The following is a 16,403-nucleotide window of genomic DNA, read 5'->3' on the forward strand; positions in this document are numbered from 1 at the left end:
GTCTACCGGCATAAAGTTTGGTTTACTGATATTAAGCATTAAGTTCTGGTTAACTTAATTTTGGTTTGAATTTATTGGACAACTGATTCCCCCCCCCCTCTTAGTTGTCTTCGGGACTCAACAGTTGGTATCAGAGCATAATCCTCTTTTTGCACAAGTTTAAGAGCTTGAGGAGATCCAATGTCTACTAACTATTTCAGGAAGGACAGTCCTAAACTTGATGTAGCTAACTATGGCATATGGAAGAATAGGATGGAAACACATTTGAATTGCATTGGAAAGGACATATGGGATGTTACAAAGAATGGTTATAACATTCCTACTCAAGGTCAACCTAATCCACCAACCTTGGCTAAAGATGAGGAAAATGATTGCAAAGCAAGAGAAGCACTTTTGAGCGCATTGTCAGATCAGCAAATCATGGGATTATCAGATAGATCTACTGTTAAAGCTATTTGGGACAAATTAGAAACATTGAATGAAGGAGATTCCATAGTCAAAATTGCAAAATTTGAATGCTTCCGGGTTAGGTATGAAAATCTAAAAATGGAAGAAGATGAAAGCATTTCTTCTTTTATGGAAAGAGTAAATGAAATTGTTTTGGGTATACAATGTTGTGGAGGAAACTTAAGTGAAGATGAAATTGTTTCTAAAGTTTTAAGAGCATTTCCACCGGCATATAAAATGAAAGTTACTACTATAAATGAATTGAGAACAATGCCTAATACGTCAGTATCTAGAGACACTTTGGTTGGAAAACTTTCAGCTTTTGAACATGAGGAATTTGGTCCTATTGCTACAATAAAGATAGACTTAGCTTTCAAGGCATCAACATCATCTACATCATCATCATCATTTGACAAATCTGATTGGAAAGCCTTCTACAAAAGATAACTTGAAGAAAGCAAGAGAGAAAATGAAGAACTAGAAGAACTAGAAGAACTTGAAGCACTATTTGCAAGGAAAATGCCTAAAGGTCTAGTTGGAAGTAAGTATGAAGGTAAAGCACCCTTTAAATGTTTTAACTGCAATAAAGTTGGTCACATGGCATCTAGGTGTCCTGATAGACATGCAAGATTGAAAGAAGAAGCTAAAAGAACATAGAAGCCTAACCTTGAATATTAGAGATACAAATTCAAGAAGAATACAAACAAATCTTGTTACCTTGATGATGAAGGAGTCACTGATGATTCTGATGAGGAACTGACACACAATGGATGAGATTTTGTTGCTATAACAGAAAATCCACCTGCACCTACTATTCAACCAGTAGTGCAGGAACTGATAGCTAAAATTGAAGATAAAAATGAATGGATCATTGATTCAAGATGCTCACATCATATGACTAGTGATAGAAGTAAATTCTTAACCTTTTAGGAATACAATGGAGGTCTAGTGAGATTTGGAGATGATAAAGCTTGTATGATCAAAGGAAAAGGGACTATATCTTTTGATGGTAAGCACAATACTAATAATGTTTACTATGTTGAATGTTTGAAGCATAATCTTGTAAGTGTTGGTCAATTAGTTGAAAAATGATTTCAGCTACAATTCAAGAATGGTAAATGCACAATCATAAATAGAACTAGCTTAGAAATTGCAACTGATAATCAAACTAGAGGTAATATCTTTCATTTGAATAACTATGAGAAAGCATGTTTGATTGCTCATATTGATGAAAGTTGGTTACGGCATAAGAGACTTTGTCGTGCAAATTTTGATTACATTGTGAAAATCTATAAAACTAAGGCAGTAAGAGATTTACCTAAGATTGTTAAACCTCACAATTTGGTATGTAAGGAATGTCAATTTGGAAAGCAAGTTAGAACATATTTTAAGAGTATTCCAAAAAAATCCAATAATGTTCGTGACTTAATTCATACTGATTTATGTGGTCCATCAAGAACTAGAAGTTTACAAGGAGATATATATTTTATGCTAATCATTGATGACTATTCTAGAATGTGTTGGGTTACTTATCTCAGGGAGAAATTAGAACCTTTTGGGAAATTCAAACTATTCAAGGTAATGGTAGAGAATGAAAATGGTAAGAAAATCAAATGTTTGAGATTATATCAAGGAGGTGAGTTCACATCTAAGTAATTTAATACATTCTGTGAAGTGAATAGGATCAGAAGATAGTTATCAGCACCCGAACACCCCAGCAGAATGGAGTTGTAGAAAGGAAGAACAAAATTGTTTTCGATGTAGCTAGAAGCATGATATCAGAAGCAAACCTACCTCATGTATATTGGAGAGAATAAGCGAATACAACAGTTTATACATTCAAAAGAGTTCACATCAAAGGTGAAACCGGTAAGACCCCTCATGAACTTTGGTTTGGCATTATTCCTACTCTTCAATATTTCAGAATATTGGAAGTAAATGCTATATTAGAAGAGATGATTATATTAGAAAATTTGATCCTAGAAGTGACGAAGGAATATTTCTTGGTTATTCATCTAAGAGCAAGGCATATAGATGTTTTAATAAGAGATTGCAGAAAATTGTTGAAAGTGAAAATGTGAAAATTGATGAATAGTTTAGAGGAAATTCAAGGTACATAGACTCTGAACTGACAATAGATATAATAAAAAATGAACCTATAATGAGTACACCAATACAGAATGTTGATCCAGTCACACAGGCATCATTTGAAAATTCCACAGTGACTGAGGAACAACAACAAGCAAAAACACCCTGGTATGTAAGATTGAACCACTTTGAAAATTAGATAATTGGGAACAAGTATCAAGGAGTTATGACTAGAGGAAGATTGGCAAATGAAGAGGTATGTCTTATTTCTCAAATTGAACTAGCATCAGTTAATGAGGCATGTGAAGATAAACACTGGATTAAAGCTATGGAAGATGAATTAGAACAAATTGAAAAGAATAACACATGGACATTAATTCCTTGGCCTAAAGACAAAAATGTAATTGGAACTAAATGGGTATTCAAAAACAAACTTAATGAAGATGGTAAGGTAATTAGAAATAAAGAAAGATTAGTGTGTAAGGGATATTCACATAAAGAAGGAGTTTATTATAATGAAACCTTTGCATCGATAGCTAGAATTGTGGCAGTCAGATTATTCTTGGCTTTTGCAGCACACAAGAACTATAAAGTATATCAAATGGATGTTAAATGTGCATTTCTGAATGGAGATCTTGAAGAATAAGTTTACATTGAACAACCTGATGGATTTTCTTTGACAGATGACAAAGACATGGTTTACAGGTTAAGGAAAGCTTTGTATGGACTTAAGCAATCTCCTAGAGCTTGGTATGCTAGATTGGATAAATATCTTTTGAAGATTGGTTTCACTAAAGGTAATGGTGATATCAATCTATATTACAAAGTCACTAATGATGACATCTTGGTTATAGAAGTTTTTGTTGATGATATAATCTATGGAGGAGAATATGGATTATGTAAAGACTTTTCTAATAAAATGCAACAAGAATTTGAAATGTCTATGATTGGGGAGATAAAATTCTTCTTAGGATTGCAGATTTCACAGACTGATAAAGGTATATTCCTATGTCAATCTAAGTACTTGAAGGAATTACTAAATAAATTTGGCATGTAGAACTCTAAACCGATAAGCACACCTATGACTACAATAGATAAATTATCATTGAAGGATGAACCAGCACCTATTAATCTGACTAGGTACAAGTCTATGATAGGAAGTTTACTGTATTTAACACAAACAAGACCTGATATTATGAATGCAATATGTATTGTTTCAATATTTCAGAGTAATCCTAAAGAAAATAATGAATCTAGTAGTGAAAAGGATTTTCCGGTACCTACAAGGCACTACAAATCTTGGTTTATGGTACCCTACAGATGAAAACTTTGATTTATGTGCATACACAGTTGCAAATTGGGAAGGAGATGTGGATGACAGAAAAAGTACCACCGATGGAGCATTTTTTCTTGGTAGCAGACTAATTTCTTGGTTGAGTAAGAAACAAAGTTGCACATGTTTATCAACAACATAATCAGAATATGTTACAGCAACAACTAATTGTGCATAGGTATTATGGATCAAGCAAATGTTGAAGGACATAAAGGTAAAATGCAAGGAACCTATAACTATTTACTGTGATAATTTGGCAGCTATTGACATATCTAAGAATCCAGTATTCCACTCAAAGACTAAACATGTTTCTATCAAATTCAATTTTCTAAAAGAGAATGTTGAAGCAAAAGAAGTGAAATTGGTTTATGTGAATACTAAAGAGAAGATTGCAGATATTTTCACTAAGTCCTTGCCTAAGGAGACATTTGAATATCTTAGAAAGAAGCTTGGGGTTCTACCCCCACCGGTATAGACTTAGACAGTTGATGTTTTATCATCAACCAATAGAATTAACAGAGAAATCTTTTATTCCGGCTTTGATGAGGAGAGATACTTCTCAGGGGGAGTAGTTGGATAAATTGGTATTTTGTATGAACTATTTGTAATTGGTTTTGTATTGCTTTGGAATTTGATGTCAAAGGGGGAGAGATTGTTATGGAAAAACACATTATCCTTTGAGGGAGATATTGTTGGAGAGATTGTTACTCTCTGTATTTTGATTTTTGGTTAATGATCTCTTTGGGAGATTGTTGGTTTTTGGTTTTTGGCATTTCTGTTTAGGCACTTTGATGGTTTTTGCATATTATGTTGCCATAAATGCCTAAGGCAAAGATTGTTGGTATTTTGGATATGTTGATATGGTTTTGTCATTGATGTCAACACTTGTCAACACTTATCAACACTTGAAGATCTTTGATTATGTTCACTGGCAATTCAGTGACTTATGCACAGTCACAAGTATTTGGTTCACTGACAGCTTATATTGTTCACCGACACTTGGAATTACTTGAAGACTACTTGGTTATGTTGAAGCCATTGTTTGGACACTTTGCTATGTTGATTTGTTCATTGGTTTGATCGGGTTTGCATATTTGTTGTTACCAACAAATAGGTCTAGGCTATGCACTGGCAAGCATATCTATTCTAGATCAGCATGACACATCATGAAGATGATTTTTTATTATTTTAAATGCATTGAGCTGACATGATGCATTGGATATTGATTCATTTGCAATTGATTTTATTGTAATATCTTTAGTGAGCCGACCTACTCAATTGGTCTTAGGTTATGGTATAGATATAAGATCTCATTTGTGAGATTGATATAGGTTTTGAGACAAGATTGAAAAGGATTATAATAAGGTATATGAGCAGATCTATACACGTAGACATCATTCAAGATTGAAGAAAAGTTTGAAGGAAGCTAATCAAAGCTAAACTGGTACTAAATCTAACATATGAAGATGTTATTTTGACCAGTACATTATCACTGGATTTAGTCATCCAATTGTAGTCAGTGTGACTCTCATTTTGTGATTGAGCAGTGAGCTCTAGGCAGTTGGCCTTTCTGCATGTGCAGACTCCATATTGTAAACACATACTATCTATAGTAGTATCATCTGATTGTGGGTAAGGTTTCCTGTCATGGTTTTTCCCCTTATAGTGTTTCGATGTACAAATATTTGTATTATGTGTTGTCTTTCCATTTCATGCATTAATCTTTACTGGTACTGTAACTAACTAATAAACTGTCTACCGTCGTAAAGTTTGGTTTACTGGTATTAAGAATTAAGTTTTGGTTAAGTTACTTTTGGTTTGAATTTATTGGACAACTGATTCACCCCCCCTCTCAGTTGTCTCCGGGACATAACATATGTATTTCTCCTTAAATGTTTCAAATCTAGTTGCACTAGGATCTACCGGCACAAATAGAAGGTGATCAACATAAATAATCAAAATATCAGTCTCTACCTTGTATCCCATGGGCATCACCTATGATGTCCTTGGGTCTGTAGACTCCATCTAACAAGTGTCAGTATCAACCATGAAATAGATAGAATCTTCATACCTTTTAACAATATGCTCTAGTATTCTTTCTCTGTTAAGCATTGTTTTCTAGAAATCTTTAAAATATCCCCAGATTATCTTTGTGATTTCATTACCAAGCATCTTGATATTGTTCTTAATTTTTAGCATTATCCGTGTATCCTCTTACCACTGAATATCATTGATACCAAGAGAGAATTTTTGGAAATAGAAATAAACCAATGATCAGTCAGCTAAACTTGATTTGTTGTCTCTTATCCATCTTGATAGATTCCAAATTCAGCATCAATTGAGCTCTCAATGCTTCTGCAAGATCATAGTCAACATTACCCTTTAGAATCTGGTAAGCAATGTTGATTGCAGCTCGAAGAATGTTATTTTTTCTTCTCGAATGATAAACCCTATAATAAATGACCATAGATGCAAACTATACCTCTGGATGATCAATCTCATTTATAGTCATCGCATGACCATCCCACTTAGATTTAGTTAATTGGGTAACTTCATCCTTCGGGATTGATCTTAACATATGAACCTCACTAGTTGCCCATAATCTGGTGACGACATGCCATATCTTCCTTTGTAATATTATCTTGTCTATCCAGCCACATGAACTAATCATGTATTCTTCTCAAAATATATCTAATATGATCTTCTTCAAAATCATCAAGAAAGTTCACAGTATGATGAAAACCCTTGTTGGTAACCCTTGTGAATTGATCCTTTATCACTCCTTATTTATCACACAATATCCGGTATTGATTAAAGATTGCAAAAGTTCCCAAATCTTCTAGTTTTAAATGAAGGTAGGATCTCATGTCTTTGACATGCAACACACCATAGGGCACACTAGATAGGGCTCTAGTTGGATCAATTTATACTGACTTATGTGGATGCCTCTTGAATTTTGGTCGAGGTCTTACAGTAACATCCATTGTGAAAGCTCAAACACATACTAAGATTCTCAAATAAATACCTTTCAACTTCTTCGCTGCTAGTATTTCCAATCTAAATGCACTTTCATTGATTCTCTTATCCACAAATCTTCTGAATTCACTAACAAATTCACCATTGTAGCAATCATATGTTCTTCTATTCTTATGTCGCTCTACAACTATTCTAAAAAATGCTAGGTGAGAAATGTAACTCTAAAAATGCCTTTTATTTTCCTTTACAAACTATACTAAATTCTATACCAGTTGAACATACCTTAATTACCATTCAACCCTAAAACTCACTACCAATCCTCATATCACATCACACTTATTGATTTCACCACAAAATCACTTCATAACAACATAATGAATCAAAGAATGCAGATTTAACTTACCACACACCATATAGGGGGTCCAGAAATGGATCTCACAATAAGCTCCCCCTAAGCTTTATACATAGCTTAGTTTACTGGTGAGGGGTTCTCCACACTAGATGAATAATTGGAGTATTCTAATGGTTTTTCCTCACTTTTATTTCTCCATATCTTATTCATCTCACTTATGACTTTTTCTACATCAACCTTCTTCTTTCCTTTCCAATTAATAGACTGATTAACCGGTTTATTCATTTTGGCTCCACAAAACCTTGCAATGTGTCCTAGTTTGTGACAATGAAAATATGTCATTCCTGATGCTCTCCTGGGTCCAGTATTTCCTCTACCAATTCTTCTCCAATAATCCATATAAACATGACCATAGTTGTGATATATTGAGCATGTCACATTCCACCTATTCTCTCTTTCATAATGACTAGACTGGTTCACATAAGGCATCTACCAAGTAGGGTTTCTCCGGTCATTGAAAGATCTCTTCCATTCACCATTAGACCTGTGATTAATGTAATATCTATGATTGTTCAATCCAGAATTGCACTCACTAGCTTTATGCCCATACTTGTTGTGATTGAAGAAATATCTATCAAAAGTTCTAGGCTTATATCCTTTATATGCATTAGGTCTATATCCATCAAAAGTATTGAATCTCTTCTACAAACATTAGTAGTATGACCTACCTTATGACAGTTAAAGCATAATGGTTTTTTAGGTTTTCTTACCAGTGTTATTCTTTGTCTTAGGTGTAGATTTGGTTTCATGCATGATGTCTCTGGTACCAAAAGGCTCTCCTTTCTCAAAGGTTGTGTATTTGAAGCCTTGTGTTTCTCCATTCGGCCTTTGCGACTGAATATTCTCATCAAGCATAGAAGTTCTCTTGTTGAATTTAGCCAATAACTCATTAGCATCAGCCAACTCCCTAGTAAGGTCTTCATTCTTCTTTGTAAGACTTTCTCTAAGAGACATAGCCATGTCTAGAACAGCCTGTATCTCTTCTTTTTCTTCTTTTTTGTCATGAAGATGTGCATGCAAGGTACCAGCCTCCTGATTCAGTTTAAATATCTCATGGTCTTTCTCTCTGATTTTGTCTTTAGCACTCCTAGCTTCCAACTCTTGACTCATCTTGATTGTTAGGGCTTCCAACTCTCTCTTCAGATTCCAGTATTCATCATTCAACTTTTCCACCTCATTAGCCAAGACATCAATGTTTGCTTCCTTAGATGAACTATTCTCACTAAGTTCCATTAATTCCTCAACCAGCTCTCTTCTTTTAGCCAATGAAACTTTATACTTGACCCTTAACTCTCCAAGGGCTTCTTTAGATTCTACAAGCCTATTTGAAAGCTCCCTATAACTCATATCCCCCATGTTAGCCTTAGGGATCCTTCCCAACCGGTTAAACCTTAAAGGAATTAGGCTCTGATACCAATTGATAAACTTATAAGGCACTAAGAGGGGGGGGTGAATAAGTGCAAGAAAAAACAATAAATTTGATAACACCTTTTACCAATTTGAAAAGCAATATGCATACAAGAAATAAAACCACATTAACAAATACCCAATTAAGCATGCAAACCATAACACGTATATTTTCACATGGAAACCCAAATGGGAAAAACTATGGTGGGAATTAGTACTCACAAGGATCAACTATCTGCAGAATAGAGATCTGATCGGTTAAGGTCATACAAGACCCTATTAGGATTGAGACCCCATTAAGAGTGATTTATCTTGGTTAAGAGATATTACAATAAGGTATGTTGGGACCTATCCCTATTAGGAGCTACCTTTCTAGAGGATTTAAGAAACAAAAGCTAATGTGTCACCTGGTTAGAGGATTTAACCTTTGGACCTACTAAGATCCTACCACACCCTATTAGGTGTGACCTTGTGAGAGGATTTTCTTGCTGCAACTATTAAGGAACAAAAAGTTTGGCTGATATGTTGTTAGCACCTTTGTGCCTGATTAGATCTACTTTAGATCTTCTACTACCATTGACTAAACATAAAAACCTAACTCCTTCCACCACATGATCAAATTCTCATTCTTGATCTCATTAAATCATTCAATGTTATCGCCTTTAAACAACATTGTTAAGTCGGTTAAGTACCTTGGAACAATTCCCTAAGTACATTTAATCTAGTCACCTTTCACAACATGCTTTCCTTATGTCATCCAATTATAACATAACTCAAAATTATAACAAAAAGACTACCAGTGACTAATCAAACTGTCTCTTGTTTACCAGTTATGTGTTCTTCATGATTATCACTGTTCTATTGATCATAACTTGCTCAATACTCTAAATTTGTTGATGCCATTACAATCATAGACACATGCCAATGTCATAAACATATTTTCCAAAATACAACACTAAACTCTTCACCAATTGTCTGCACCAGTTTGATGGCCAATATTTTGTTCTTGTTTACCAGTTTAGTTTACCTTGTAGTCTACTAGTTAGGCTTTACTAGTGAGTCTAAATGACTTAGATGACTAACAAAAAATTGGTTCGATTAGTAACAACACAAATAAAGTCATCACTCAATCTATTGCAATAAAATAATCATCAACAAGCCAAAAAGATGAACTTAGGTTTGTGAAATCCTTCCTCAGTTAGGATTAGGGTCAAACCAAGGTTTCCATTTATAGTGGGAAAGGTAATTATAGTGCCCCTTTATCAAGAAATCATTTTCCTTTTGACAATAATTTGATTGTTTGCAATTGAAACTTATCTCGGTTAATGGTGTTGTCATTGATGGCAACACACATCACTTTGGGTTGGACACTTAACTGGTACTCACCAGTATTCATGGTTTGACAACCGGTATTCAAGGTAATCGATAATCAAGGAAACCGACAAACTAGGAACCGGTATTTAAGGCCGACATAGAAGATTGATCCGACAAGCATAGCATGGAGGTGAAAATGGTCACATAAATTAATATTTATATTTTATCTAGACCAACATGTAAGCACTTTGTAAATATTATTGTAAGCCGACATAAGGCATTTATGTTTATGACTGTAAAGGTATATTAATCAGTCTGGTTAGGTCATTTTTGATATATAGGCAAAATAATATTGTGTGAGCGATCTTGATTGAAAGTGTGAATGTAATAATATGCATTCTATCTTGGTTGATGGTTAAAAGGATTGGGAAGTGAACTAAGTTACTGGTAGAGAAGATACAATGATAACTAGTATAGACAGTGCTTAAATCGAAACTCATTCAAATAAGCTGATGCATTTTTTAAGTTTAGAATTTTGTTTGTGGCTCCATTTTGGTATTTGTAGTCAGTGAGGTTCCTTTTGTGATGAGAAGTGTGCTCTAGGTAGTATGTCTTCCTGCATGTGCAAGCCCCTCTTGTAATATCTATTCATTTGTCCAATGGATAGATATTGTGGGGCACCACTCCCACCGTTGTTTTTCCTCTTTGAGAATTTCCACGTATCTCTATGTTATGGTGTTTGTTCATGTGGTTATGTCTTTATTACTTACTGTTACTTTATTTTATGCATACTGGTTACTGAAATTCTTTGTTAATATGGTTGAAAATTATCTCACTAGTAGAACACTGATTCACCCCCCCTCTCAGCATTCTTGGATTCCAACAATTAATTGATATCAAATCTTGTTGTCTTGGAGTAAGTTTAACAACTTGAGGAGGATCTTGAATCTAGAATCCATGGAGATGAGCATAGAGAAAGAACTTGAATTAGCACTTGAACAATATGATGCTTAATGGATGAAGAACTTGAAGTTATAAGATGAGTTAAAATCTGCAAAGGAATTCATTCTTACCCTACAAGAAAGGTTCTCATCTTCTCAAGACAAAAGCAAGGAACTTTTCCTGAATCCAGATGATGAAGAGAAGAATTCCCTAAAATAATTATGTGAAAAGTTGGGTTAGGAGAATGGTGTTATGAATAATGATATGCAAGGCCTAACTATGAGGGTGTCTAAGGAGATTGAAGACTAAAAGAAAAATGAAGAAAATCTTGCCAAATCTCTAAAAGAAAGATCTAAAGAATGCATTAGGTTGGCACATAAGAATGATATGTTGAGAACTGAATTGGTGCAATCACAAAACAATGAGCAAGAGCTAGAAAGAACGATGACACTCCTAAGAGGAGATATGGATAGTGCAAATGAGTATAAAGACAAGTTTAAGGCTAGTTTTACAAAGCTTCATGAATTATTGAACAATCAAAGGTGCAAGGGAGACACTAGAGATATTGGATTTGAGCATGGAGAAAGCTTTGGTATTGCAAATGATTATGCAACTAGTCATAAGAACAATTAGCAGAATCCACTTGTCAACCGAAATCTGAAAACACTAGTAAGGCAACCCAATGCACATAAATTCAATGGTAGATGTTTTGTTTACAATAAATTTGGTCATAGAGAAAGTCAATGCAGAAATAGAGAAAATCATAATAATAATTTAGTTCCCGATTAGTGTTCTAATTGTAAAAAGTATGGTCATGGGATAGAAGATTGTAGAATGAATGTGAGATGTCATGCATGTGAAAAGATTGGACATATGGCTAATCAATGTAGGTCAAGGAGTGATCAAGGATACATCAAGGAAATTCAAAAGAATAATGTCACTTGCTATGCATGCAACAAAATAGGACACATTGCTAAATACTATAGAAGCAAGAACAATCCGATAGGAAATGATGAGAAACAAAAACAAAAGGTTGATGATATTTGGAAGGATCGTGAGAGGAAATGGGTTAGGAAATCTGAAGATAAATTGGCAAAGGCAATTGCATCAGTTACTCAACTGATAAAGAAGAATGTCCCTACACCATTAGGAAACTCATCTAACAACTAAGGAATTAGCCTTAGGGGGAGGCAAATTAATGAAAAATCTTGCTATAACCCTGGTAGTGGTCTAAAAGCTTGTTGAAAATTTTGGTGAAGTGAATTTGAAGGTTTATTGATATTGTGATAATGGATTTTGAATCGAGTATGATATGCCAACATGCATTAATGTCAATGAAAAATTAGGGTATTCATAGAATAAAATGAAAATGTTACTTCTTTTTTTATCACACAACATTCAGAGCAAAGCAGAGTGAGTTTAAGGAGATTCAAGGTGATCAAAATTATTTTTAAGCGAATTCCAGTTCATTCAGAGTGGGTTTTCAAGGACTTTCACTGGCAAAGCTTGTAAGGTATATTCTTAGTTTTCAAGCTATCTTTTCATTGCAATGGCTTCTATATCTTCTCCCACTTTGACAGGTGTGGCTAACCCTATTGTTGTCGACATCAAGGACCATCCACACCCGGTATTCAAAAGGTACCCTCATATTGCAAAGGTTGATGACTCAGTCGACACATTTTCTAGGGTTCTTGATGATGCTTAGTATGTTGAGGATGTTTGTGCCTATATTCACCACACTTTGGAGGATTTGGGCTCATATGAAATTAAAATCATTTACATGACCACTTTAATGAACAAGAATGGGTTGATGAAACTAGAATTTCAAATTCTAAATGATCAGGGTTTCATAGACATTCTGGACATTCCCAAGTGCATAGATGAAATGATCCAATATGTGTTGAGTCATGTCTATAGAAAATTTATGTGGGTAGACCAGCTTGACAAAATCACCAAGGAGGCTATTCATATAATCACTAGTTTTTCCCAGGCAGGTCATACCCCTAGAAAGAAGGAGATATCAAATAATGAAGAGGAGAAGTTAACCAATGCCACTTTTGATAACCAGCCAATGAGGTTTAGCATAATTAGAGACAAGGATGTTCAATTTGCAAGCATGATCATTGGATACAAGGTAACCCAATCAAATCGGTTGAACTCTATTTCTAGTTCCTGTATCTACTATGCACATAAGATGGTTAAGGAAAATCAGAAATATTATCTCTATTAGTGGATATGTGATGAGTTAATTTTGAACCCAGGGAAGATTAAGGGAGAAAAGAAAGGAGTATTCCGGTATGGTAACCTTGTTGTCTATTTGATGCTTTTCTTTTTTAATGAAATACCAGGATCCAATAAGAGACAATGGGCATTTGATATACCAGTAGGAAAACAGGTTAAGGGTGCCTTGAGGAATTTAGGATAGGATAGAGACTCCACTTTATGGGGTTATTTCAAAGCTTTCTAAAAGGCAATGAAGTAGAGAAAAAGAGTGCGTAAACATATTGTTGATAAATACTCTACTGAGATTTGCTTTATGGTTAAAAAAGATGAAACTTTAATGGAAGCAGTGCAACCAAGAAAAATATGGATAACATAAATGGGCTACAAAGTTGATGTAGAAATCTTGGATCTATATGCCAAGACAATTATAAATGCCCCGATTGATGAAGATGAGAAATTTTTTGGGAAAACAAAGAAAAATGAACTTGAAGTTGAAATTGGGTTTAGCAAGAAGAAGAAGGGAAGAAAAATAAATAAGGTTGGACATGCTATGGAGAAAATATCCTTAGAGATCAAGAAAATCATTAGATTAGTAGAAGGATCCTCTCTGATAGCAATTCAGGATCCACTGATAGTAGCAACTGACAAGGATGAATTGAAAAGGAAGAAACCAGAAACATTTATTGCCCCTATTTCTTCTAGATCTGACACAGTAAAGGAGCCCTCCAAGATCCCTAAATCTTACATAAGGATTCAAAGGAAGAATCATAAGGAAGGGAAACAACCGAAAGAAAAGGTCACCCCTCCGATAGTAGCAAAGAAACCTATGAAGGAGATAGAAAAGTGGAAACTAGTAAAAGGAACCACTCCCACTCCTGGCAAGAAGAAATTATATATAGATGTGGCTCTTGAATCCAGGAAACGTATTAAGGTTATTCCTCCTCTTTCTGTCACTGAATCGGTTGATCAAGTAACTAAAGATGGAATTTTGAGAGATATCTATCATTACTATGTACATATGGATGATAAGGAACAAGAAGAGATTGAGGAAGCAATCTTTCTATACTTAGATATATATAAGAAAGGTTTAATTGAGATTGAAAAACAAATTTCAGCAAACTTGTATAATAAGCTAGATGCTAGGAGATTGTCTGTGGTAGAAGAAGATAAACATATAAAGATGCAAGAGTTATTAACTATTTGTCATGCTATCATTGATGAGGAGATGCAGTAGTGTCTAGATTTTTCTAATAGAACAATTTTTTGGAGTAGACACCGACATGTGATTCTTATGGATGGTAGAGAATAAAATTGTTAAGGAGACCCATGAGGCATGGGTGAAACTCTTTATTGATAACCCTAAATTATTTACATCACCGTAAGTCCCTCCAAAGTCTGACACTCTAGACATCCTGGTAGATGATAAGGGGAAAGGTATATTGGGTATGGATTCACCTATTTTGGAATTGAAACTAACAAAGGATATCCCTCTAGCAGTATCATCTATACATAGTGTAGAAAAATCGCTAGATAACATAGTGTAGAAAAATTGCCAGATAACATTGAAGATATAGTAGATAAGCAGGATACACCAAAACAAATTATTCTAAATGTAGGGGTCATTGATGTTGAGACAGACAATAAACAGGATGAGGCTATTGAACCTCCAACAACAAGGATACATATAGAAGAGGTTAAGGTTGAGAACATTACTACACCTAGTGGCAAAGCCACCGGTGCTAGTCAGCAGGTTGGAGATACCGGTCATTCATTATCGACACTTGACACTCCTAGTCAAGAACATTTTGGGAAGAAGAGAATTATGCAGCTCAAAATTTATGATGGTAGCTATGAAGAAACTTTTGAAAGTAGAATCTAAAGAGAAGCAGGTTATAGTGCAAGCTATACCAGTTTTATAGCAATTACTTCTAGGATACACTAGTCCGGTACCTATCCCTGCTGGTAAGCTTAATGGTTTGGCTGAACACATTGCAAAAGAGCTTCAAACTCTTCAACAAATGTCAAATTGGTAGTTAGTGGAGCAATACAATGCAACTAGGAAGGTCACCTATGACAATATGATCATATCAAACAAGGCCCAACTACAAGAACTAACAAAGATTGTTGAGGCTCTTAATCAATGCAACTATATATATAGGTCTTGTACAAACATCGACAAACTAACAATTGACTTGGAAGTAAAAATAAAATTGACAAGGGTCCGATTGGAACATCTTGCTAACAATTTTGATGGTACCCAGTCATTGACCAACACTATTGATGGTCAAATTTTGATTAAAGAATTAGAGATATTAGCCTTGGGGAAAGATATGGATAGATTAATCTAGAAAGAAAGGGAATTGAGAGGGTTAGTAAGCCCTTGGTTGAACACTTTGTTACTTCATAAGCAATAAAGCATATAATTGATGAATAAACCCACACCGATAGACCTAACAGAAGAAGAACTACATGCATACATTCTTAATGGGTTTGTATCAATTTGGGGACATTGAAAACTAGTTGGGATACTTACTTATAATTTTTGAAGAGTGCTTACTCAAATATATTCAAGTACATCCAGATCTAGTAAAGACATTTTGACTACATTCTTTCATTCATCTCAGCCTTTGTCATTGATGTCAAAGGGGGAGAGGTTGATTTGAAAAATGCTAAGGGGTATAAGAAGTAGTGTATAGATCAAGGGGAGAAGGATCATTTTTGGTAATCATTTTTGGGAGGAACCGAAACCACACTTCATTGATCCATTTCACATGAGTGTTGTCATCAATGCCAAAGGGGGAGATTTTTGGGCATTGACACTCATCCAGGTTAATGGTGTTGTCATTGATGGCAACACACATCACTTTGGGTTGGATACTTAACTGCTACTCACCGATATTCATGGTTTGGCAATTGGAATTCAAGGTAATCGATAGCCAGGGAAACCGACAAACTAGGAGCCGATATTGAAGGCCGACACAAAAGATTGGTCTGGCAAGCGTAGCATGGAGGTGAAAATGGTCACATAAATTAATATTTGTATTTTGTCTAGGCCAACATGTAATCACTTTGTAAATATGATTGTAAGCCGACATAAGGCATTTATGTTTATGATTGTAAAGGGTATATTAGTCAATTCGGTTAGGTCATTTTTGATATATAGGCAAAGTAATATTGTGTGAGCGATCTTGATTGAAAGAATGTGAATGTAATAATATGCAGTAGGTCTTGGTTGATGGTTAAAAGGTTTGGGAAGTGATC

The sequence above is a fragment of the Cryptomeria japonica genome, chromosome 3, assembly GCF_030272615.1.
Source record: "Cryptomeria japonica chromosome 3, Sugi_1.0, whole genome shotgun sequence".
NCBI lineage: Eukaryota > Viridiplantae > Streptophyta > Pinopsida > Cupressales > Cupressaceae > Cryptomeria > Cryptomeria japonica.